Genomic DNA, 26,346 nt, shown 5'->3' with positions numbered 1-26,346 from the left:
TGACAGTGTACCTAAATTGCAGGCCCTGAACTTCCGGTACTTCACTCTTCACGAGACTAATGTTTATTCGGAACAATAAATATAAGGTCTATGACACCTTTAAAGTCATGCTTGAATGTGTTCTGACCACTGATGAATGATGGTAGCTGTTTCATGCCTTGCTAAACATACTTGGTTTTTCACGAGTAATAGATTCTGAAAGTAGGAGTATTCACAGTGGGTGCTAGAAAAGTACACATATTAATTTTATAAACTGTAGCTCAGACTTGAGTCCACTTCTTCAGGGGATGATATTAATAGTTTTGCAATCCAGTCTTGACTCTCATAAGTGCTGAGCAGCTGTGGGCAGGGGTGTTTTCTCAAAATCCAATTCTGCACTATGCTTGAGCTCTGTTTCTGACAAGAAAGCTAAAGAATGTGGCTCACTGGCCCTTTTGAAGACCCTGTGAAATAATGAATTTTTTAAAGATTGATTGATTTATGGAAGGAGGGAGGGATAGAGAAAGAGGGAGAGAGAACCTCACACAGAATCTGCACTGAATGCAGAGCCCAGCATGGAACTTGATCCCACAACCCGTGAGATCATGACCTGAGTCAAAACCAAGAGTCTGAAGCTTAACTGACTGAATCCTCCAGATGCCTTGAGATAATGTACTTTAAATAATTTCTTTTCTGTCTAAATTAATCACAGTGGACTTTATTATTTGCAAGCGCTTTGAAGACACAGCCATGGAATCTGATTAAAAAGTTTAGATTCATTCATTCATTGGATCAGATGTTTACTATTCCATTTATTAATTCTCTTTGCCCTTCTTGATTAAATTGCCTCATTTAAGATATTTATCGGAAAAAAAAATAAGATATTTATCGGGCACCAACTTCATGCATGTCAATTTATTAGTTTTGGGCGGAGTTTAAAAATAAATCCATTAGATAAGGACCCTGATCACAAGGAACTTGTGCCACGTTGATTGAACTATGCTAGAAAACAGAAAGTGGCCAGTGCTCTGGGAGAGGTACAGAGGTACTTTGTTATAAAGTCTCAGAGGAGAGAGAATGATTTGGTATGGGAGAAGAGAGTCACCTTTCTTAGAGGAAAGAGAAGACATAGGGGATGGGACTAAAAGTTTGGAAAAATTTGGACAGGAAGATGAAGAGATAGAGAAGGCATAAAGGGGAGAGAGTATGTGAAATATATGACCAACAGGCATCCTTAGTTTTAATGCAGCATGAATGAACCTGAAAAGGAACAAAGCAGGAAAGGCCAGATCACAGAGTTTTCATTTAGTTCCCCACATTTTGACTTTAATTTGTAGACCAGAGAGAACCCTTGGAAGATTCTGACAAGGGAGTATTTTGAGAAGATATTCTTTTATATATTTATTGGCTTAATGGAGATGTAATTCACATAGCCTATCATTTGTCGATTTAAAATGTCAAATTTAAGTTTTTTGTATCCATGATGATTTGTAGTTTTCACACTATAGATTTTCCACCTTTCTTAAATTTTTCCTAAGTATTTTATTTTTGGTGTATTATTAATGAAATCATTTTAATTTCATTTTTGGATTATTATGAGTGCATAGAAATGCAATGGACTCAGGACAACCGGGTGGCACAGTCAGTGAAGCATCTGACTCTTGGTTTTAGCTCAGGTCCTGATCTCAGGGTCATGATCTCAGGGTCCTGAGGTGAAGCCCTGCATCAAGCCCCACGTTGAGCTCTGTGCTCAGCATGGACCTTACTTTAGATTCTCTCTCCCTCTCCCTGTGTTCCTCCCACTTGTGCATGCTCTCTCACTCTCTCTAATAAATAAATACATACATACTTGCATACCTTTAAAGAAATTCAATGACCTCAAAATGAATTAAAGAACTAAATATAAGACCTGAAGCCATAAAACTCATACAAGAAAATAGGCAATAGTCTCCTTGACATCAGTTTTGGCAATGATTTGCTGGATCTAGCACCAAAAACAAAGGCAACAAAAGTAGAATAAGCAAGTGGGACTCCATGAAATAGAAAACTTTTGCACAGCAAAGGAAACCACCAACAAAATGAAAAAGCAATCCACTGAATGGGAGAAAATATTTGCAAATCATGTATCTAATACCCCCAAATACAAAGAATTCATACAACTTAAGAGTAAAAAAAAAAAGAAATCCAATTAAAAATAAGCAGAAGATCTGAACATTTTTCTGAAGGCATACAAACAGTCAATAGGTACATGAAAGGATGCTCAAAACACAAATTAGGGAAAAGCAAATCAAAACCACAATGGCATATCACCTCACACTTGCTAAAATGACTATTATCAAAAAGAAATAACAAATATTGGCAAGGATGTGGAGAAAAGGGAACCCTTGTGCGGTGTTTGTGGGAATGCGAATTGGTGTAGCCATGTGGACAACACCACACAGATCCCTCAAAAAATTAAAAGCAAAACTACCATATGATTCTGCAATTCTGCTTCTGAGTATTAATCCAAAGACACTGAAAAAACCAACTAAAAAAGATATATGTACCCCATGTTTATTGCGGTATTATTTTCAATAGCCAAATAATGGAAGCAACCTAAATGTCCATCGATGGATGCATAAAGAAACAGAATATTATTCAACCAATAAAAAAGAAGGAAATCCCAGAGAATAAATTTTAAAAGTGCTCATCACAAGAAAAAAAAATATTGTAACTATGTATGGTGGAGGATGTTAACTAGATCTGTTGTGGTGATTGTTTTTCAATATATATAAATAATACATCACTACATTGTACACCTGAAACTAATATAATATGTCAATTTTACTTTAAAAAAAAGGAAAGGAAAGGAAAGGAAAGGAAAGGAAAGGAAAGGAAAGGAAAGGAAAGGAAAGGAAAGGAAAAGAAAGAAAAGGAAAGGAAAGGAAAAGGAAAAGGAAAAGAAAAAGGAAAGGAAAAAGAAGGAAATTTTGCCATTTGAGACAAGATGGATGAAACTTGAGGGCATTAAGCTAAGTGAAATAACTGAAACAGAGAAAGTCAAATACTGTATGATTTGCTAATACATGTTCTAAAAAAAGCCCAGGCAATAACAAAACAATCAAACAAACAAACTGAGCTCATAGATACAGAGAAGAGATTGGTGGCTGCCAGAGGCAGAGGGGGGAGTCGGTGGACAAAATAGGTGAAGGAAGTTAAACTTCTAGCTATAATATATATAAGTAACGGGATATATGTACAGCAAGGTGTCTATAGTTAATACTATATGACATATTTGAAAGTTGCTAAGGGAATAGATCTTAAAAGATTTTATCACAAGGGAAAAAATGCAACGGATTTTTGAACATTCATCTTGTATCCTGAAACCCTGCTGAACTCATTTTTTAGTGAATAGTTTTTTTAGTGCTTTCCTTAGCATTTTCTTACAGATGAGATTATGTCATCTGCAAATAGAGATATCTTCATTTCTTCCTTTCCAATATGGATTTCCTTTCTTTCTTTTCTTGCTAATTTCTTTAGTTAAACTTCCAGTAAAAGATTGAATAGTAGTGGTAAGAATAAACTTGCTGTTCCTGTTTTTCACCACTACGCTTGATGTTAGCTGTTTGCTTTCCATAGATGCCATTTATTAGGTTAAGGAAGTTCTCTTCTTAGGTTTTTTTTTTTTTTTTTTTTTTTTTTTTTAGTATTTTTGTTATGAAGGTCCTTCTGGTATCTGTATATGCAAGGGATTGGAAATTGAGGATAATGAAGATATTATGCAAAAAGCAAAGCAAAAGGTGATGATGGTCTAAATTAGAGCACAAAATTTAACATAGCTACTGAGGAGAGGGATATTGAAGAGATGCAAATGGTAAGTACTGTTGACTGAGTTGACAGGGGTGAAATGCAGAGGGAGGTGCCTTCCTGGGTATGATGTGAGGGTGGTAAACATAACATGGTTATGAAGAGTCTGGGTTAAAATCTCCAACTTGACTCTGATAGTTATGGGAACTTAGCCAGGCAAGTCAGCCTCTTTGTGGCCTCATTTCCTTAGCTATAGAATCTAGATAATAAGGACTGCCTCACAGATTTTCTGTGAATATTAAATGCATCATCATGTGTAAAGTCCTTTAAACAATGCCCAGCCCTGAGTGTTACCTGCAATCATCAATATTTCAAAAGAACCTATTTTCCCCTTAGTTTATAAACAAATACAAATGTATAGTCATCAAATTGGTATTTTCTAGTCAAAAAGTAGACATAGAAATAATTTTCTTCTCACAATGAAATGGAAAATGCATTGACTTCATTGGTGGAAAATACTATTTATCATAGGTGAGGTGGGGAACACATCTTTTGAAATAATATATTCACATTTTCAGGGCAACAGCTTCTTTCCCTATTCAGAACCATGACTATTAATGAGCAGACAGCACAAAATAAAGACTCAGAACTGTTTAGAAATAGGTATCCGATTAATAAACATAAAATCTGTCTTTATAAAGTGCATATTAAATAAATCTAGTCAGGGGATCCCTGGGTGGCTCAGCGCTTGAGCACCTGCCTTCGGCCCAGGGCAGGATCCTGGAGTCCCGGGATCGAGTCCCACATCGGGCTCCCTGCATGGAGCCTGCTTCTCCCTCTGCCTGTGTCTCTGCCTCTCTCTCTGTCTCTCTCATGAATAAATAAATAAAATATTTAGATAGATAGATGATAGATAGATAGATAGATAGATAGATAGATAGATAGATGATAGATAGATGATAGTTAAATAAATGTAGTCAAATACAACCATAGCTAAATTGTGTCACACTTGCCTAAGACTGCACATACCTGTTAAACAAAAGGAATCTCATATCTAAGAAACTACTGCAGTTAATTAGCTTCAAAATATTTTATTTTTTTTTAAAGATTTTATTTATTTATCCATGAGGGATACAGAGAGAGAGAGAGAGAGAGGCAGAGACATAGCCAGGGGGAGAAGCAGGCTCTGTGCAAGGAACCGATGTGGGACTTGATCCTGGGACCCCGGGATCACGCCCTGAGCCAAAAGCAGAGCTCAACCACTAAGCCACCCAGTCATCCAAAAATATTTTATATTTGAACTTCTCTTTTATCCACGTCCTGAGTAACATTTAATGAAAACATAGAAATTGGTGATAGCATGGATTATTTTATTTAAAGTGGCTACATTTAATCCTTAACTCAACCTCTGTGTTCATTTAGCAACTTAATAAAACAGAGTAATTCTTTAATAAATGTATTTAAACATTATTCTGAGATCATAGTTTATGAAGTAGATTAAAGCCTATAATGCCCAGAAGAAATATGGCACCATGAAAAATAAGATTCAGTTCACTTACTTATACTTTGTGTTGATAGGAGTGTTAACTTGTTTTCACCTCAAACTATCAGGGATTAAAACCTTAGCAAATATTTTTATCAAAAGGTTTTAAGAACTTAAAAAAGGAAACATTAAAAAACAAGACCTCAGGGCACCTGGATGGCTTAGTCGGTTAAATTGTCTGCCTTTGCCTCAGGTCATGAGCCCAGAGTTGTGGAATAGAGCCCTGTGTAGGGCTCCCTGTGCAATATGGAGCCTGCTCCTCTCTCTGCTCATTCTCTCTCCCAAAAAAATAAATAAAATCTAAAAAAGACCTCTGTGTTTGGGAATCTATCTTACAAAAATAGAAACATTGACAAAGATATATTTCAAAACTGCCTAGAAATTCTAATATGAAAAAGAATATTTTATGTATTTATAATAAATATGCTTTATATATACTCATATATAAATATCTACAACATATAAAAGTTGAAATTAGCCTACACAGTTGACTAGAACAATATGGGGGCTGGAGCGCCAACCCCCCGCATAGTCAAAGATCCACATATAACTTTGACTCCCCAGAAACTTAACTACTGATAGCCTACCATTGACTGGAAGCCTTACTGATGACATAAACAGTCAATTAATACATATTTTATGTTACAGGTATTATATACTGTATTCTGACAATAAAGCTAGAGAAAATATTATTAAGGAAATCATAAGGAAAATGCATTATAGTGCTATACTGTATTTGTGAAAAAATCCACAAATAAGTGCGCCCATATAGTTCAAGCCAGTGTTGGTCAAGAGCCAACTGTATACCCCAAAGTAAGGACTTGATGGTAAAACAGTAAGATGAAATATTTAGCAACCACTCAATCATAGTTTATTTAAAGAAATTTCACTGACTTATGAAATTATGCACAGTATAAAGTAAAAGAGGAAACACAAAACTCTGTTTCCTATTCTAATTTATAACATTCATATATTTTTATCTGCATGTTTCCTCAGTTGTGGTTAGCTATACTATAACAAATCTTTTTCTCTGAGGCCCAGGACTTCTCAAGAAAATGTAATGTTACAGCGCGAAGTTTCTAGTTACTAGACAGGGAACTAAAGAATTTCAAGCCCAGGAGACTTCAATATTAAATTGAGTTAGCAATTTGGTTACTATATAACCAGTTAAATTTAAAGACCAGTGCAAAGTTAGAAACATAAAAATGCTGATTGGCTTTTAGCTTTGTTTTAGGAGGCCCTACGGATTCCTGTTGCTCTGAAATCCACAGCTCCTGGACCACCTTGGATGTGATCAAGGAGTCCATTTCCTGTTTCCTTGCCACTCTTGACCAACATAAGAACTAAATCCAGCTGTGCCCATAAAATGCAAGTGGAAGGCCCTATGATCATCTTTCTATAATAATCAAAAGCAAAAGGGTCTGCACTCACAACTGGACTCAAGACGCCACGTGTATGCCTAGACCTGCTGATATAAATGTAGCTCCTCCTTTGGTCAAACAAGAACAAATAATGTGGGGCTCCCTCTACTCACTTCTCTGTACCATTAGTAAAATGACCAGGATGAATCAGTCCAAGCTATTATAACAAATACCACAGACTGGGGGGGCTTTCCACAATAGACATTTCTTAAATTTTAGTTTTAAACAATAAAACATTTCGTAGAGTTCTATAGTCTTGAAACCAAGAATCAATGTGCCAACTTGGTCAAGTTCTTAGCGAGGCTCTCTTCTTGACTCGCAGATCCCCACCATCTTATTGTGCCCTCACTCAGTAGTGAGTCAGACAGAGCTCAAGTCTCTTCCTCTTATAAGGACACTAATCCCATCACAGGGACCTCACCCTCATAACCTTATCTAAACCCAATTAGCCCCCCCCAAAGCCCCACCTCCAAATATTATCCCATTAGGGGTTAGGGCTTCAACATACAAATTTTGTGGGGACACATTGAGTCCATAACACTAGAGATTTTTCCCCCAATACGTATAGAGAAAATGAGACCTGTCAATAAAACTTGTATGTTTCATAATATTCTGTGAGTTGACTCTAAAGGCTCAGGAATTTTGAGAAGAATCTGCTTCTGATTGCACTTCTGGACCTAGAAATTACGCACTTAAGCAGACTGTACATACATACATATAGATGGATACGGAAACAACAGGAAGAAGTCATCAACATATGTCTTGGAAGTGAAATCATGAGCAAAAATTGTCTTTTACATGTTTAAAAACTATTCTAGTTAAAAAAAATAATCATAAAATATATTCAATTCCAATTATGTAGTGTCTGGTTATAGCCTTTAAGGGCTAGACATTAGATCTAGGTCCATGGTAACATCGACCATGTTAAAGAAGGATCCATTGAACGGAATATAATCTTATTATTTCTTTGTATCCTAGGTTCTGAAAACTTTACATGAAGACATACCAAATGGGATACCAGTTTATATCAGGCTAATGCTAAATAAACTTAGAATTCTGTCTCTGACAGTGGCAAAAAGGGTTACTTCACGAATCACATAGTACCTCTAACTTCACTCTTGGAGACCAAGTCCAATTGAAGTGAGACATGTTAAAAGATGTGAGGTGTGTCCATGACATTTACCAGTCATCATCTTTAAAACAATATTATTCCATATTTAAATGCAAAGGTTTAAATGTACTTGCACTATGCTTGGGTGAATAAAATAAAGTAGCTCCTTTATTATGTCTCCAAGTTACTTGACCTTTCTCTTGATCCTCCTTAGCCTCAGAGAAGGTAAAAATCCTATCCAGTAAATCAAGTAGTCAGCTCAATGCAATAATGGGAATAGTCACCTTAAGCAAAATGCTCAATTTTCTCATTTTATTTCTCCTTTTCTTTTCCTGCCCAGGATGGCATCTGATATATGAGAGAGAGAGAGAGACTTTGTACTAGCGGAGAAAAGTTTCTGCTGTTGGTGCTAATCACTGTGGTATTTTCTGACTACTTTAGCCACCTCTCCTCACATGTATTCAGCTTCTCCTAGTGAGTGTTCACCTTGTTGCTGTTTTTGGCTCCAGTGTAATGTCTATTTCAGCCTGGCCGTCTGGTCTCTGTCAGAGCCTGGTCTTTATCCTCAGGTAACCCAGTCTTCTCTGCATTTGTAGGTGACAGAAATCTATTGCTCCCCCACACTTCTGTCTAGACCATGGCCAAAATGTCCTCTCTTCAGCCTCTCCAGAGCCCTTGGAAGGCTTGACTGTTCACCATACACTATGCCCCCCACAAGAGACTGGAGTCCCTCCATACAAGACAGGAACTAGGTACACTGTAAGACAGTTAAACATTATCCCCTTCTTTCCTTAACAACACTGGGATTCCAAGTTTGCTTGCCTGGAGCTGCTCTCCAAGGTCAGGGAGGGGTAGGATATGGGGGTAAGAATTAGGGGAAAGAAGAAACTAACATTGAAGGAGGTATCCCCAAAGTTCAAATCGCATATGGAAGCAAAGTATCCCTGGTTTTCCCTTCATTTTATTTTATTTTATTTTATTTTATTTTATTTTATTTTATTTTATTTTATTTTATTTTATTTATTTTATTTATTTTATTTTATTTTATTTTTCTTTTCTTTTTTTTTCTTTCCTCTTTTCTTTCTTTCTTTCTTTCTTTCTTTCTTTCTTTCTTTCTTTCTTTCTTTCTGTCTTTCTGTCTTTCTTTCTTTCAAGCCTGAGATCAGACCTGAGCCAAAACCAAGAGTCGGATGCTTAACCAACTAGGCCACTCAGGCACCACCCCCCTCATTTTCTTTTTAATGTACCTCCCTTCTCTAGACTCAAACCCCTAAAGAAAGGAAAATCAGGACCTACTTGCCTCATCCTCTCCCTCTCTTGCATCTCTTACTCTTCCTATAATGACCATTTTATTCCTAAAAGGAGCAAGAATCTCTTTTTATAAGTTTTGTGCCATATTCTCATACCATTTTCCACCCAATATGCATCACAGCAGTGTCAATCCACTAGGCATGCCAGAAATCTAGGAATCGTTTCTTTTTTCTTCACTCCCAACACCTAATTCTACCAACTAATCTTGATCCTTGTAATACTCTCTGGGTTTTATTCCCACTTCCATTTTTACTGCAGTCAATGTCTTACTTAAAGTAATAGTCATCATCTTCTGGCTGTACCAATGGCAATATCTCCTACTTATTCCTCCTACAAGTCTCCAACTTGTTCTTCCTGCAACTACTTTTTTTTTTTTTTGTAAGTATAGTTGACACACAATGGTATATTAGCTTTCAGGTGGACAACATAGTTATTTGACAACTCTATACTTATGCTATGCTCACAAGTGTGATTACCATCTGTCACCATATGCTTTACAATACCATTGACTATATTCCCTATAGTGTACCTTTCATCTCCATGACTTATTCACTGCATAACTGGAAATCTATACCTCCTACTCCCCTTCACCCATTTTACTCACCTTTCCCCCCTTTCCCTTGGCAACTATCGCTTTGTTCTCTGTTTTTATAGGTCTGTTTCTGGTTTTTTTGTGTGTTTAGTCACTTGTTTAGTTTTCAATATAAGTTAAATCATATGGCATTTGTTCTCTGTTTTTATAGGTCTGTTTGGGTTTTTTTTGCATGTTTAGTCATTTGTTTTTTAACATAAGCTATATCATATGGTATTTGTCTTTCTCTGTCTGACTTCCATCACATAGCATAATACACTCTAGGTCCACCTGTATTGTCGCAGATATACTACGGAATATTACTCAGCCAAAAAAAGAATGAAATGTTGCCATTTCCTGCAACTACTTTTGCCTGCCATTAGTCATATTTTGCGCCAGTGTACTCCTTAAAAACTTCCTGCTCTACAAGGCTCTCCCTACCTATTTCCTGTCTCACCTCATACCATTTCTCTCCTCACTCTCTGTGCTGCTTGATCCATATTGAATGATTTCCTTTACTGTTCCTGGTTAACTCAAAGTCATTCTTCAGATCCAAGCTCAAATATAATTTCTTCAAGGAAGCCTTTGTTGAATTTGTTGGACTAGATGCAGTCCCCTTATTAGAGATCATTATAGCTTTTTTTAATAGCACATTATGTAATTCATTTCTTTGACAGCTGATATACTGTAAATTCTATAATGGCAAATCATATCTATTTAGGTTTTTGTTATATTTGCTACTATATTTTTATTACTGTATTTTTATATTTTTATATTTATTACTTAGCATTTTTATAGTACCTGGAATATAATGGGTATTTAACAACTATTTGTGAAATAAATTAAGTGATATTGATATGACTTTGAATTTTATTGGATGTAGAATATAAACAGTATGAAGTAGTCAAAGATGGTCATAAGTGATAGAAGGCTTATATGTACGATGTTCCTGTGTCAGATATTAAATTAAATATTTTGCTTCCCCAGTCATAAATATTAGAGAAAATATTTTATGCTGATCTTCACTGAGTTATAATTGACATTATATAAGATATTTTGAGTTTTATCATGAACTTTAAGTCATCAAAATTGAAATTAAGCACTTTGAGTTATATGCATATAAAGCAGCCGGGTTGTGAATATTTAAATATCTAGAGATACTTCAAATGTTATGACATAAATAAATACATGATCAATCCCGGACTCTATATAACACTAGAGCAAATAATCTAAAATTTTCTGTATTTGCTAATTTTTTATATTATCAAAAATTTTAAAAATGATTATATGCAGTAATAGAATTGATTTATTATTACTAATTAATTCAGTGATAACTTCAAAGTACTTGAAAAGATTCAAATTATTATATGAAATTCCAATTAATTGGGATAGATTTGACAGCTGATAAAAACTCTTCTTTGATTATCTTCCCAAAATTTCGTGATAAATTGGCACTTTTTAAATAATGATACTGGAAAGAGATTGAGTGGTAAAAATAATTCTTTAAGATGACTCAGATTTTTATCGCTGTGCCATTTTTAATCACATAAGAACGTGTTAATTTTAATTTGGTCTGTCACTAAAATACAATAAGTGATTTTTGAAGACTTTCCCCAGTAACTGTGAGAGGTATTCACATTTTATAAGGATATTAAAATGTCAATGTACAATTTTTTTTAAAAACATGGATAGGTAGATTTACTAAACTCCAGGAAGGAAAAGATCATGTCACACAGCATAAATTTCAGTTTTATCACTACTCAAAACATATAATTTGAAAACTTTCCAAATTAGTGTTAAAATTTATATTTAGGATATTAAAACCAGCCTGGATGAAATCGGTAGTATTTCTTTTACAGACATGTGCGCACACACACACACACGCATGCATACATACACACACCAAAATAGACTATGTTAAAATTGACCTGGGTTTATTTTCTAATTTCCACATTAGATTCAGATGAACTTTTTTCAGGGATGCTCCCATTTATATATTTTAAAAGGTTACACATAACTCTTACATAAGTAAGGATATGAAGTTTGCCTTCTTAGAAAGTGTTTTTCCCATTAAAAAACAAACCAAAAAACAGATGCACCATTGCCTGTTTCACAGTCAGAGCCAATCTGAAATGGCTGATGCTAGCTCAGGGAAGTCATAAAGAGATCAAATGACTTCTGGGCCAATGGAAAGCCCTACTGTCTAAGTGCTTTTCAGGCCAATTTGAAGAAGTAATTAGACTTACTGGAAGCTTGTGTGAATAATGCTGCAAGTACAATTATGAATGCCCAGACACACTGCTCTCGGTATAGAAGACCCTGACTCCTGATTCTGATGGAATATATGTAAAAGTCGAGATCTTGATATTAGAATGCGTAAAATGAAAGTGATGTGATGCTATATGAAAAACCAAGGTTCATTTCTGGAATTAGTTGTCATTAGGTAAAAAGCCAGCTATTAATCAAGTGAAATATAATCATATGGTCCTCCTATCTGTCTTTAGCACTCAGCTTTTCTTGTTCTCAATGTAGACAAATGACTATAAATCAAAGGAGTTTACAGATAACAATAGAAAAGGCTTCTAAGAACTAAAAATCAATAAACACATGGCAATGGCAGGCCATTGTAATGCAATTAGGGGATGTTGTGTGGATGCCTCTGAAGTGCCTATAAATGAATGTAACTTCAGTATCGTTGCCAAATGAGTCCAATGTCCCACAAATGAACTGAAAACAAAGTGCCTGGAATATTGTATCTGCAGTGTCACTTGAAGATGACTGCTGTGCTGTATTACTGCAGTGATTTGCTGGAAATAGCATGGCACATATAACTACCGAGATACTGTATTTAAGCCTCATCTCATTCTAATGAAAAACATGTTCACCATTCATGAGGGTTTGTATGTCACCAGCGTTAGTATTCAGCATGACTGAAAAAGATTGAAAAGATGTTTTATTCAGTGTCTGACTACTGGCTGATTCTGACAATATTAAAAATATTCATTACAAAGTTGTAATAATAAAGCAAAAAGAACGCAGAGTGCAACTTTGGTTTCTATTAATTTCAAACATGGAATAGTGCAATGTTCAATACTTGGATACGTTCTAGGGAGTTTTGTTTTTCTCTTTCTAATAGAAAACTAGTGTGTTAACTATCATCTGGCAGCTTTAATAAACGTGCACTATTTTCATTATCCTTTCACAAACTCTTATTTCATTAGTACTTTTTATGTGCGAAGCAATAATTACTTTACAAATATTAACTCATTTAATCCTCATAACAATCCTGTGACGTAGGTACATTAGCCCCATTGGCAGTTAAGGAAGCTAAAACACAGAGAGAGGGTAAGTACTGAGCCATGGTCACCGATCTAAGTGATTGCAGGGGCCTGGTTTGAACCCAGAGAGTCTGCTTTAGAGTACTGGGTTTGAGGTTTGACCTGCAACATATATAATAGTAGGTATGCAATGGGAATCATCACAGGGTTTGTAAAAATATTTTTATATCCAGATCCACCTGTTCCCACATCCCTACCCCAAATTTTTATTTAATGAGTCTGGGATTAGACCCAGGCATCTCCAATTTTAATAAGATTTTACAGTGACTTTGGTGCTGTTATTTTGTTGGCCACCCTTTGAACATACTGATTTGGAAATGGCAGGTTATAGCCATAATATTAGAGTCTTTATTCTTGTTCCATTTTATGTTCATCCACAGTAATTTTTGTAACCAACTGATTAAAGCTACACCAGCACTCATTCTGCTCCTAAATAGAGTGAGTTCAGAGACAAAAAGCCCATATGGCTCATGCTGCCATTTTCAATTATCACTGAGGTCTGACCCTTCATAGATCAAACACTTTTAGGGATATTATTTATTAATCTACAGTAATTAGTGAGCCAAGAACTATATAAATTTTTGTTAACAGAAACAGTCATGAGAATCTTTACTTAAACGACTAAGATGCATGTCTTCTGGAGTCTTTGTATTCTCTTAAACTTTTTTTTCTTTTTTTTCTTCATCCACAATAATCTAGGATGAAAATTTCTTTTTGTTTTTCAAATGAATACTCCCTACTAGCACTACAATAGTTAATTGAGTATTTCCATTTTATAAAATATCTTTGAGTGTAATGACTGCAAGTACTTTGTTGAATATTCATTAACCATCCTTTTCTCACAGGGCACATAAATCCTCTGAAATGCAATACATATACACTTTAAACTTTGACATAAAATACTCATATTTCTAAGATAAAGGAGTTTTTCTTCTTTAAGCACTCTCTCAAATCATATATAATCAGGAACATTGGCAACATTGCTGCTATGAGAAGGACAGAGAGAACATCAAGAAATCCAAATGAATTCAAACCCATTAAATGTAATGGTGTGGTAAATCTCAGTGTACCATCTGCTGTAGAACACTGATACACTATTGGAATTCCACATCTTATTTACATAACAGATAAGAATGTGCCAGTAGATTTATATGGTGAATAAATACCCGGAGACAAAACTAAGTTTTTCCTATATTCACATCTGGGGATATCCACATCTGTATAAAATTTAACCTATTTCTGGTTTGCTATTCTAGGAAAATTTAAAATGTCACCTTGTCCAAATGTTATCAGTAATGTTGCCAGTAAAAACCAAATAATCAATAAAAGAAACAAAGAGTTCATATACAAAACTGTGTGAATTGTGAAATTTACCCAACGAATTCTATCCCCTCAATACTGATATGCATATTTAAAGAATAGAACTATAAGACTATAGTAGATGCTTAATATATCTGTGCTTACATTCAACAAATAACTTGGTAGTAATTCTTTCTGAGGGATGTTAGACTCACATTTACTCATAAACACTTTAGAAATTAGGGTAGTAATTAAAATCACATTAAATTTATACAACTAATTAAGTTCAAATGCTTTGAAATCTATAATATTTAAGTGAGATCCTAAAAACTAAAACAAGTTTGTAAGAAACTAAAATCAAATTTTAAAGTGAAGTAGTCTCTTGCCCTGGAATTCAAATTAATTTCCCCTTTCTTCTTTTGCTTTTACTTAAGGGTTTACCTTAACTGTACATGAATCACAAAGTCTATAGACATTTTCATGAAGTATGTCCTACATGAGATCACATTATCTATCTCTACATGTATCTTTTTCAGAAGCTGAAACAAGGTATTTTTATGAGCTATGCATAGCTTCATCTGCATTATTTTTAAAGTATTTTTTTTAACCGAAAGGGGATAAAGAGGAAATTGATTATTTTTTCAGGATGGCATCTCAAAACTCATGAGATACGAAATTTCTGCTGGATCCTCTTGTGTGACTTTCCTCACTAGCAGTGTCAAATAATTAAGCACTTTTGCATTTATACTCGGCAACCAGGTTTTAATTAAATACAGTTCTCATCTCTTCAACTGCTCTTACCAAACCTCCAGAAGTTGAAGAGTGTTGCTGTTGACAATGGCAGTCCACCAAGTGGAAAATTATGCAAAGAAAATTGGGAAAGTAGGAAAAATGCCAGGCCTGGTGCCTTAGGGAAGGTGGAGAATATGAAAGTAACTACAGTACAGAGCATTTTGGTTATTGCTGTTGGCACTCTTCTTGATTATGTAATTGACTTTGCAAATTGATATATTACATGTTTATTACTTATTATCAAATCACAGGAATAGGAAACAATTTTGTTCTTGAAAGAAGGATGGCCCATTACACAAGTCCCATCAAGAATGTATTTGGCTATGTAATTGACCATGGTGGTAAATTGAGCTAATTTTAAAATGGGCTTTGTAAAGCAATATTAATCTGTGATTCCCAATAGTTGGAGACAATTTTTTACCATATTCACATATTTCACATCTTACAGAGGCCCATTTCTTTTTCATACAATTAGAATTTTGCTAAGAGGGACAATTAATTATTATGTAAGTAGACTCCAGATTCACATTTTAAATACTGTGAAACCATGGTGTTGTACTGATTTGTTAACTTTAAAAAATTAGTTTAACTTCATCATCTAACAAAATTCTAAAAAAAAAAAAACAATTATTGGTTACAAATGCTATTCTAATTCTTGTAGTATTTATTAAATACCTATTGTAAATACCTATTGTAATAAATACAATAGGTATTTGCACACAATAAATACCTATTGTGTGCACCAGGCCTGGCATTTTTCCTACTTTCCCAATTTTCTTTGCAGTATTTATTAAATACCTATTGTGTGCGCAATGCCACAAAGAAGTGAGTCTTTGCTCTCAATATGACTTCATTTTTAAATTTCATTGAAGTATAATTATCCTACAGTGTTATATTAGTTTCAAGCATACTATATAATGATTCAAAAGTCCTGTACATTACTCAATGCTTATCATATACTACATTTTCTTTGACCATTTGTCTATAAATGGACACTTAGATTCCTTCCATATCTTGGCTATTGTAAATAATGCTGCAATAAACATAGGGGTGCATGTATCTTTTCAAATTAGTGTTTTCATTTTCTTTGGGTAGATATCCAGTTGGAATTACTGGATCATATGGTAATTCTATTTTTAACTTTTTGAGGAACCTCCATACTGCATCCCACAATGGCTGAACTAATTTGCATTCCCACCAACAGTGCACACAGGTTTCTTTTTCTACTCCTCCTCTCCAACATTGTTATTTCTTGTGTTTTTTGATTCTAGCCATTTTGACAGGTGTAAGTTGATATCTCATTATGAATTTGAGTTTTACTTCCCTCATAATTAGTGATGTTGAACATCTTTTCATATATGATGACCTTGATTTAAACATACATGTAGTGGGTGGAATGGTAATGCTATTCCCAAAAAATAAATGTCTATGCCCTGAAACCTGTGAATGTGACCTTCTACAGAAAAAGGAGTCTTTGAAGATGAAAGATTTTAATAAGAGATTGTCCTAGATTGTGGTGGGCCCTAAGTCTAATGACATGTTCTTAGAAGACATGGAGGCTACAAAAAGATTATGGACCCTTATAAGACACAAATATTATGCTAAGTACAGAAAGACAAATGCTATACAATCTCACTTACATGTGAAATCCAAAATCATCAAACTCATAGAATTAGGAAGTAGAAGGGTTATTGACAGCAGGGCTGGTAGGCAGGGAAATGAAGAGGCAATGGTCAAAAGATATAGTTTTAGGTATGAAAGATAAAGTTCTAGAGATCTATTATACTATTACTATGGTATTGTGCCTATAGCTCACAATATTGTATCATATAGTTAAAATTTTCTAAGAGGGTACATCTTATGTTAAATGTTTTTACTACACACTCATTATCATCATCAATCATGATCATCATCATCACCATCATCAAGAGGACAAGAGGTAATGGGAGGTAATGGATATGTCTATGGCCTTGATGTTGGTGATGGGTTTATGGGTGAATACTTATCCCCAAACTGAGCTCTATGCATTAAATATGTATAGTTCTTTACACGTCAATCATACCTCAATGAAGTGGCTTAAAACCTAGAAAGAGAGAGAGAACAGAGACACAGAGGAGAAGGCCATGTGAAGATGGATACAAAGATTGTAGTTACGTAATCCTAACCTAAGTGACTTTGCAAGTTATCAGGCACAGGAAGAGGCAAGGAAGGACTTTATCCTTGAGAGTTTTCAAAGGGAACATGGCCCTGGAACACATTGATCTTCAGACTTCTGGCCTCCAGAACTATGAGAAACTGTATTTCTACTGTTTTAAGCCACAAAATTTGTAGTAATGTATTATGGGCATTTCTAGGAAACTAGGAACCTTATACAGCTAATACAACAACATGTTTAACACAAAGCATGTACTGCTATGGCATAGAAAGATATGGGCTTTGGAGTTAGAAAGATTGAGCTTTTAACTTAACTATTTATTATTTATGATCTTAGGCACATTATATGAATTTCCCAAGCCTGTGTTCTAAACTGTAACACGGAAGTGGTAGTGTTCAATTACTGTGAGAATTAAATGACATTAGGCTGTGACTGTGGTATGCATGAAACAATAGTGCCAATAATATCTCAGTACTTTCTTGCTCCTTCATTCTCCTCTCTCTTCCTTTGTGTTTTTCTTCATTCCTCCTGTCCAAATAATTAGCTAAAATATTAATTTGTTTGCATTTCATTTGTTATTAACTTGTGGGAAAATGGTAATAAGGAAGAAAAGCAACATTACAAGAAAATAAGATATTTTAAAATCCTGTATTCTTTTTCTAATCATAGATAGTGCTACTTATGAGTAAGTGGAACAGATAAGGACATTTTCTTTAGTCTCCTGAGTGAATAACATATTCTCTTAAAATAATTTCATACTATTTTAACTCATCCTTATTATGTACAAATAAAGAATGCAATATAAAACTTACTTCCCCTCACTTAAGGGATAAATTAACTGAGTCTCAAAGAGGTGAAAGTAAGAATCAATAGAGAAGAGAGAAAGTTTTAGAATATATGATTGGTAGAATAATGGACCCCAAAATGTCTGCATTTTAATCCTTGAGACCTGTATATGCATTATCTTACATAGCAAAAGGAATGTTAAGATATGACTAAGTAAAGGAAAATAAGATTTTCTGGGAATATCAGCATGGGGGAGTCCATGTAAGCATAGGGGGCCTTATGAAAGGAAGACAGGGAAGCAAGAATTAGTAAAGGCAACATGGCAGTGGAAGAAGAGGTGAGATAGATGAAGAGAGAGAGGAAGGAAGAGAAAAAAATGGGGAAATGGGGAGGGAGAGAGGGAAAGAGAAGAAGATGGAGAAAGCAAGGGATCACTGGCAAGAATGCAGATGGCTTCTAGATGCTAGAAAAGGTAAGAAAATGGATCTTCCCCTAGGTCTTCCAGTAGGAGTGCAGTTCAATGGGCAACACCTTGATTTCAGGAATTCTGATTTCTAGGACTATGTAGGACAGTAATTTTGTATTATTTAATATATTAATTTTGTGGAACTTGTGAAAGCAGCAGTAGGAAACTAACACAGAGTCCGTGACTCCTTCTTTGTAATTTTTATTCCCCTCTCAAAAACTTCCCCAAAATGTGCTTAAAGTCCTACATTTCATCAAGCAGTGAAAAGCTATTTTTTCTTTTAAATGTTTTTCTGTCCTGGATCTCAGTTTATGAAAACAAATCAGAGGATTAAATATATGTAGGTTTAAGTAGTAATTTCTGTAATGAAATTTGGGAAAGGTCATATTTTTCTGGCCCTTCATGTCTGAAATTGAATTCAATCAATTTCACATTTTCCAAAATATGAGTTTTTTGGAACATTAGCCCTAGGGTAAGGAGTCTGGGGTCATACATACTTGAGACATTCTTCCTATCACCTGTGAGCCTTCAAGGGAATTTTCCTACAACTTTATATACATATGAAAGATTCTGCATATGTTACCACTTTTTCACTTCCTGTTTACCCTTGATTACCATCTACTCTGACTTACGCCCCTGCTCCTCTACTGAAATTGTTCTTGTTGAGGTCCATAAAGAAGTCCATGATGTCAAATCCAAGGGACATCTTTCCCCCACTGATGTCTCTCAGGTTTTAGGAGCAGTGGACTTAAATTACTCCCTCCAACTATTCAATAATTTATGTTCTATTCATCTAAAGAACAGAGTTGACTTTTATTTTTATTCATTTTGTCTTCTCCTCTGAGTCTGTCCCTATTCTTATTGCCAGAATAGGCGCCCACTCGAATACATCCTGGCATTTATGTTTGAGAAATAACATATTGTTCTGTGTAGGTTCTTTAAATGTACATACATTGTATCGTGCTATAGATTCATTCTATAGAATTCATTCTATTTCTTAATTCTTCTCCTAGCATTTGGTTTTAACATCTATCCATATTGTTGAATATACTTGTAATTCATTGTTTCTAAATGAAGCAATTTTTTTTTCTAAAGAACTTATGTATTTTTACTTATTCATTCCCTTTGTAATGGGCACCTAGGTTACCTCCAGATCCTCACTATCACAAATACTGCCTGATAAATATCTTCACACTTCTTCCCCTAAGACCTGAATACAGGGCCTCTGTAATATTTATCATTTCCTCTGGAAATGAGGATAAATGCAGAGATTTTGACTGAGAGTGTAATAAACAGATGCAGTGAAACGCCGGGACACCTGCACCCCGATGTTTATAGCAGCAATGGCCACGATAGCCAAACTGTGGAAGGAACCTCGGTGTCCAACGAAAGATGAATGGATAAAGAAGATGTGGTTTATGTATACGATGGAATATTCCTCAGCTATTAGAAATGACAAATACCCACCATTTGCTTCAACGTGGATGGAACTGGAGGGTATTATGCTGAGTGAAGTAAGCCAGTCGGAGAAGGACAAACATTATATGTTCTCATTCATTTGGGGAATATAAATAATAGTGAAAGGGAATATAAGGGAAGGGGGAAGAAATGTGTGGGAAATATCAGAAAGGGAGACAGAACGTAAAGACTGCTAACTCTGGGAAACGAACTAGGGGCGTTGGAAGGGGAGGAGGGCGGGGGGTGGGAGTGAATGGGTGACGGGCACTGGGGGTTATTCTGTATGTTAGTAAATTGAACACCAATAAAAAAAAAAAAAGAGAGTGTAATAAATCTGTAGATAAATTTGTGAAAATTTTAGTTCTTAAAAATACTGATTTTTCCAATCCAAGAATACATCTCTCATATTATTTAAATTCTTAATTTATCTCAATAACTTATACTTTTTTGTAAGAAGTCTTGTAAATTTGTATTAGATTTATACATAGGTTTTGGATAATTTGTACACTAGTGTAAAGGCTTTATTTTTTTAATTTCAATTTGATTTTTTTTTTGCTCTTATAAAGAAATTAAATCAGAGGTGGTCTCTACTGTTTCCCTTTTACTGTAAGCCTCTTGGGAGAAAAACTGGCTTCTAATTCTCTACTGTATCCACAAGGAAGAACATAATATATGTACTAAACTAAATGATGTTGAATAAATAAGTGAAATTTTTGCAGCAGCACAGATGTAGTCAGAGAGCTTACTCCTAGGCTTTTTGGTGCTTCTTCTTCTGTTTTTAATCAATAAGTACTTAGCAACAGCTTCCTGTCATCCTAAAATAGATGTGATTTGGCCCAAATGCATGGTGTTAAATTATTTCACCATAAATCATAAGTCTCTACTATCTCCAATACTAAACACACAAAAGAGTGTAATGAACAGGAGCTTCATAAAAATTACAGCCTTGTCTACTCACTGTCAAATTCTCTCAAACTGACATCTTTAAAATTTTTAGAGATTGTCCAAAAGCTTAAACCACCACCAAGGCACAATTCTCAAAGTTTAATTCTCTCCAACAAAGCACTTTTCTTTTAACTGAAAGAAATGAGCTATTATAGTTCATATCTCTGAGAAAGCTCCAAAAAGAATTCCTGATTCCTTTCACTCAGAACCTAATAACTCATCCAAAGTTCTGATTGTTTTTAATAAATATTTGCATGTAATCCAACACATACTCCAAGAAATAGAAAATGCAAACAAGTTGGTCATGGGCATACAAGTGAGGCAGTTTCTATGTGACTATTCAAATCAAATATTTGGCTCTGCTTCTTCAGATGAGGTATCTGCCAACTGTCAAATGTCAGGCTAGATGAGGTTGGAGGAGAGGAGAGGAAGAGCAGACTGGAAAGAGGTATTCCTTCTGTTTACAGTATCACATTTCAGCACCATCCATGCAATGCTGTCATGAAGAATCAGTATCTTTTGTGTAATATTTAGTCCAATCCTACCATCTGGACAGCTCAGCCCACTTCTGCAGTTGAAAAACCCAAAGTAGTCAGGGTTTGGGGATTTTTGTTTGTTTCTTTTTAAAAAGGTGAATCATTTTTTACTCTTATTTCTACTATACCTGATTTCTACATCAACTTAGAAGGCAATATTTACTTGCTTTCCTCTCAGAGATGGTTCAGAAAAGACTTCTTTAGGCATTTCAATAGATGAGATAATTTTTTTTTAAATGAGAGAGATGTTTACCTGTTCCTTATTAGTGCAGTCTCTCATTTGACTTAAAACTCTGGAGCATGTTACTATTTATTCTTTTATACATTAGGTTTTCTCTGAAAATCCCTAACTCCCAAAAGTTTTAATCTGTCAAGATTTCATTTCAAATAACAACTGTGCTGGATGTACAGCAAACATTTCTGAAATCAAACATATCATTATTTTTTCCAAAATTCAAATATTTTATAAAATAAAACTGAAAACAAACGAGATGAATATATAAGCCTTATGTCTATATCTGACAAAATTTATACTCATTATCAAAACTGTGATCTAAAAATAGCAAAGGGGATCTTCTCATTACACTCAATAATAATGACACAGTGCAAGGAGGAGGATTATCTCTATTTTAACACAATCTTCATCAGTGGAAGAAAAACAGGTGAATTCTCCCCAGAAGTTCAGGATCAAATTTCATCTTTACAATACATATAGAAAAGATCTGAAACCAATTATTTTCATAGAAAAATTTTTAGAAAGGAAAATGAACTTGTCATTTAGGATGGTTCAGAACTTTTCAAATGTGTGAAAACATGCTGAGATCCAAGATAGTATGCTACTAATATATTATAAATCTAGTGGCAACTTCTGAAGATCCATTATTGGCATGCAATCCTGTAAAACACTCTTAAAGAAATTTTGTTGTTATGATTATAGACACGTGTCCCAGAATGGTTTTAATCAAATTATTTTAAATAATGACTTCCTAAACATAATCTGAAGACAATGTAGAAAATCTTGAATAATAAAACTATATTATAGGTATAATATTGTACAAGTTACATGTTTATGTTATATATTATTATATATTCAATACTTATTGATGGTGAAAGCTAATTTATGAAAACTCTTTGGTATTTTTCACCATAAAATGGCACTCACTTTGCTATCTGCTTTGTGTTGTTATATAGACATGCAAAAACTATTTTTATGGCTTTATTTTAAAAAATGAAATTTTTTAAAGTAGAAATTCAGAAGATATTATTGATACTACTCTTAAATGCATCTATGAATTCCCTGGTAGAGGCTGAGGTAGAGTTGGAAGGGAACATAATTCAAGGTCCTGGGGAGAGTGTCTATCAGAGGTAGCGCTAGCATCAAGAGAGTCCAGAGAAAGAGAGCGAAGTCTTCAAGACACATAAATACTATTCTGAGTTCAGAATAGTAAGACAAGAGTCTAAACTTTATGGGGGTTGCCGGTGGTTGGCGGAACATAAACATGGAACAAATTCCATGAGCAAGAAATATGTAGTCAAGAGGGAAATCAAGAAACTAGGAATTACAGATCAGTAACCAAAGTGTAGAAATGGTGCAATTGACTCAGATAGGATTGCTATTACTCCTAGGCCTTATAGACACTGGACTTAATTTCTGATGAGTATTTTTGATTATTAAAAAACCCATACAAAAAATACCCATACTTGTGTTTTATCATTTCTAAAATGACAAGCTACTTAAGCAATTAGATAATATTTGTAATAGTCCCATTTTTTTCATAAAAATCTTTTAGAGATCCACAAAGGGAGCTGAAATGGGGGTAATGTCCAATTATATATGTTCAATGTCCCATAGATAGATAGTGACATATGACAGATCATTTACCCTAACCTTTTAAAAATAAAACCTTAGATTTCATTCTGTTATTTTTTCATCCATGTTTCTCCAAATTTTTCTCAGTAGTACACATTATGGGGATTTGCTTCAACTAAAATCTATGTACTTTATATGAGGTAGATATTGTAGACTATCAAATGTCTTGAATACCATTCATTTAATTTTTATTCTGGGCTCAGAAATGACAAAATTCAGTCAAGTGCATACATATATATTTTTTAAAGATTTTATTTATTTATTCATGACAGACACACAGAGAGAGGCAGAGACATAGGCTGAGGGAGAAGCAGGCTTCCTGCAGGGAACCCGATATGGGACTCGACCCCAGGACTCAGGGATCACCACCGGAGTAGACACTCAACCACTGAGCCACCCAGGTACCCAAAGTGCGTGCATTTTGGACATTAAGATAGTTGCATAATACTGTTTCTCACATCGTTTTTTTTTTTCACCCTTTTGCAAACAAGTGCTGTTAATCAAAATCTCACTACTACTGGATTTTACATAAATAATTTACACTTTAAGAGTCTCAAAATCCATACTAGACGAGACATTTCATAGTTAGAAATATTGTAGGAGAAGTTAAAAGAAGCAGCATCCAAAATTTAGGAATTACACATGTAGTGGATCACATGTAAAGGCTATATGAGGAAAAACAATTAAAATATCAGATCAAAAATAAGTTTTACTATGGTGATGTTTGAAAATTTTCTGTTTATTTTTTCCTCCACAACTTCAAGCAAGATACCTGTCTTCCAACCCAGCTGTCTATCTGAAACGTGTCTCAGAGCTTTCCTTGTAAATCTGTTCAGTATTTTTTCAAGTCTTCCCACCTAAAAAATTTTTTTTGAAAATTGGACTTTCTTTTTGTGACTTAGTCTGATTTTCTTATGTTGGGTTCTCAGTAGATAAGTAGAAGTGCCAGGGACTCCCTCATAGGCAAGTCTTCACATTTGCTGCTGGTCCTTTGCCAGAGATACGGAATAGATCAAAAGTGCTTTTCTTCTCTAAGTGCCCTGACGTAGTTCTTCTACCAAAACTCACAGAACAAGGTCTTTCCAAGACGATGCAAACTTGCACATTTCTGAAGTGAACTACCCCACAAGGTTCTACTCAGCCTCTCTGTGGTATGCACATTACTGTTCAAGGAATCTTGTCATATAAGCAACTGCTGAAAAAGTCCACTTTCCTCTGACTCCTTTCCAGCATCCATGCTCCTTAGACAACTCGATATCTCTTCCAGGTATCCAAATATTTTCCTGGATGAATTTTATCACAGTTCAGCCTCTTAGTTCAAGTCAGAACTGATCTCATTTCTCCAAAGACATGCAATTCCAGTTTCCTTGGCCACAAATACACCTGACCAGTCTCCCTTGTTAATAGGTACTTGGCAGTGTTCTTACAAGAATTTAGGATATAGGGGTGCCTGAGTGGCTCAGTGGTTGAGCATTTGCCTTCAGCTCTGGTTGTGATCCTGGGGTCCTGGGAATGAGTCCTGCATCAGGCTCCCCTGTAGGGAGCCTATATTTCCCTCTGCCTATGTCTTTGCCTCTCTTTGTCTCTCATGAATAAATAAATAAAATCTTTTAAAAAAAGGATTTAGGATATAATCCACGTTGCACAGCACAGCCTTACAGGTAAATGTTCAATAAACTGTAGCTGTTACTACTTTTAACCTGACTAGTGTCTTCTTCAAGACAGTTCCACCTTCCCTTTCTAAAGTTTATATTTTCTTAAGAAGTTTGTTTCTTGGTTTATACTACTTTCCTGGAACAACCTCAGGCACAAAATGCCTTTGTTTCTGCTATTCTGTTTGTTCTGGTTTGGTTCAATCAAATAATTTAGGGATCCATATTTTTAATTTTTAAGGACCAATATTTCCAGTAAAAATGTTATGGTTAGTTATGGAGGGAAATAAGATATATTTTCACATACTAAATTCAAATTGAACTAAAAGTATTATTAAATCAATAAAATTATCTTAAAGTTATAGAACATTAAAAATGTGAGAATTTTCAAGAAGATATTGGTTAACAAGAGTAACAGGCAAAGATGGCCTAGGAGATATTAAAAACAAAAAGGTACTATAATCATGAAATCACATGGCTGGCACAGGAATATAAATATTTATCAGGAAGACAAACCATGAGAGAGTTCTACCTCTGGGAACAAAGAGTTGCAGAAGGGGGTGTGGTTTGGAGGATGGGGTAAATGGGTGACGAGCATTAAGGAGAGCACATGATAAGATGAGCACTGGGTTTATACTATATGTTGGCAAATTGAATTTAAATTAAATTAAATTAAAGAGATATTTATCAAAGGAATAGAATTAAATCTAGAAAGAGATTAAAGTTTATATAGGAACTTAAAAATGTCCATATGGTACAGACACATTATTCTAATATGCTAAGTATAATTTACACTGGGAAAAATTAGATCAGACCCTATTATATATTACATATAGAAATAATTTCTTCATGAATTAAAAACATATATGGGATACTACAAGAAAAGAGAAAAAATATAAATATGAGATTCCTAATTCACACTAACCCAGAAACCATGAAAGGAAAAATATACATATTTAATTACATAAATATAAAATACCTATTTGGTAAGAAGTCATAATACATCAAAAGATTATTGATAGATCAGGAGAAAATGATTGCAAACAAATATTAAATCTGGTCCTGCCTCAGGCTGGTCTCATCTCTCAAACCTACTCACTAGTCTTAAGTTATATGGTGTCTCTTAAGTTCCTCGTGTGTGTCAAGTTATTTCTTGTCTCAAGGCCTTTCCCCTCACCTTTTCCAGCACCTGGAAGTCTTTTCCCTTCACTGTTCAAACTGGCAATTCTTACTCTTCGGGTCTTATATTATATTTCACTTTTTCACAGTTCTAGAGGTCAGAAGTCTGAAAAGTGACATGTCGCTGCCATGTTAGTTTGCATTATAT

The sequence above is a fragment of the Canis lupus genome, chromosome 23 (assembly GCF_003254725.2).
Source record: "Canis lupus dingo isolate Sandy chromosome 23, ASM325472v2, whole genome shotgun sequence".
NCBI lineage: Eukaryota > Metazoa > Chordata > Mammalia > Carnivora > Canidae > Canis > Canis lupus.
This window is presented reverse-complemented; position numbering follows the sequence as displayed.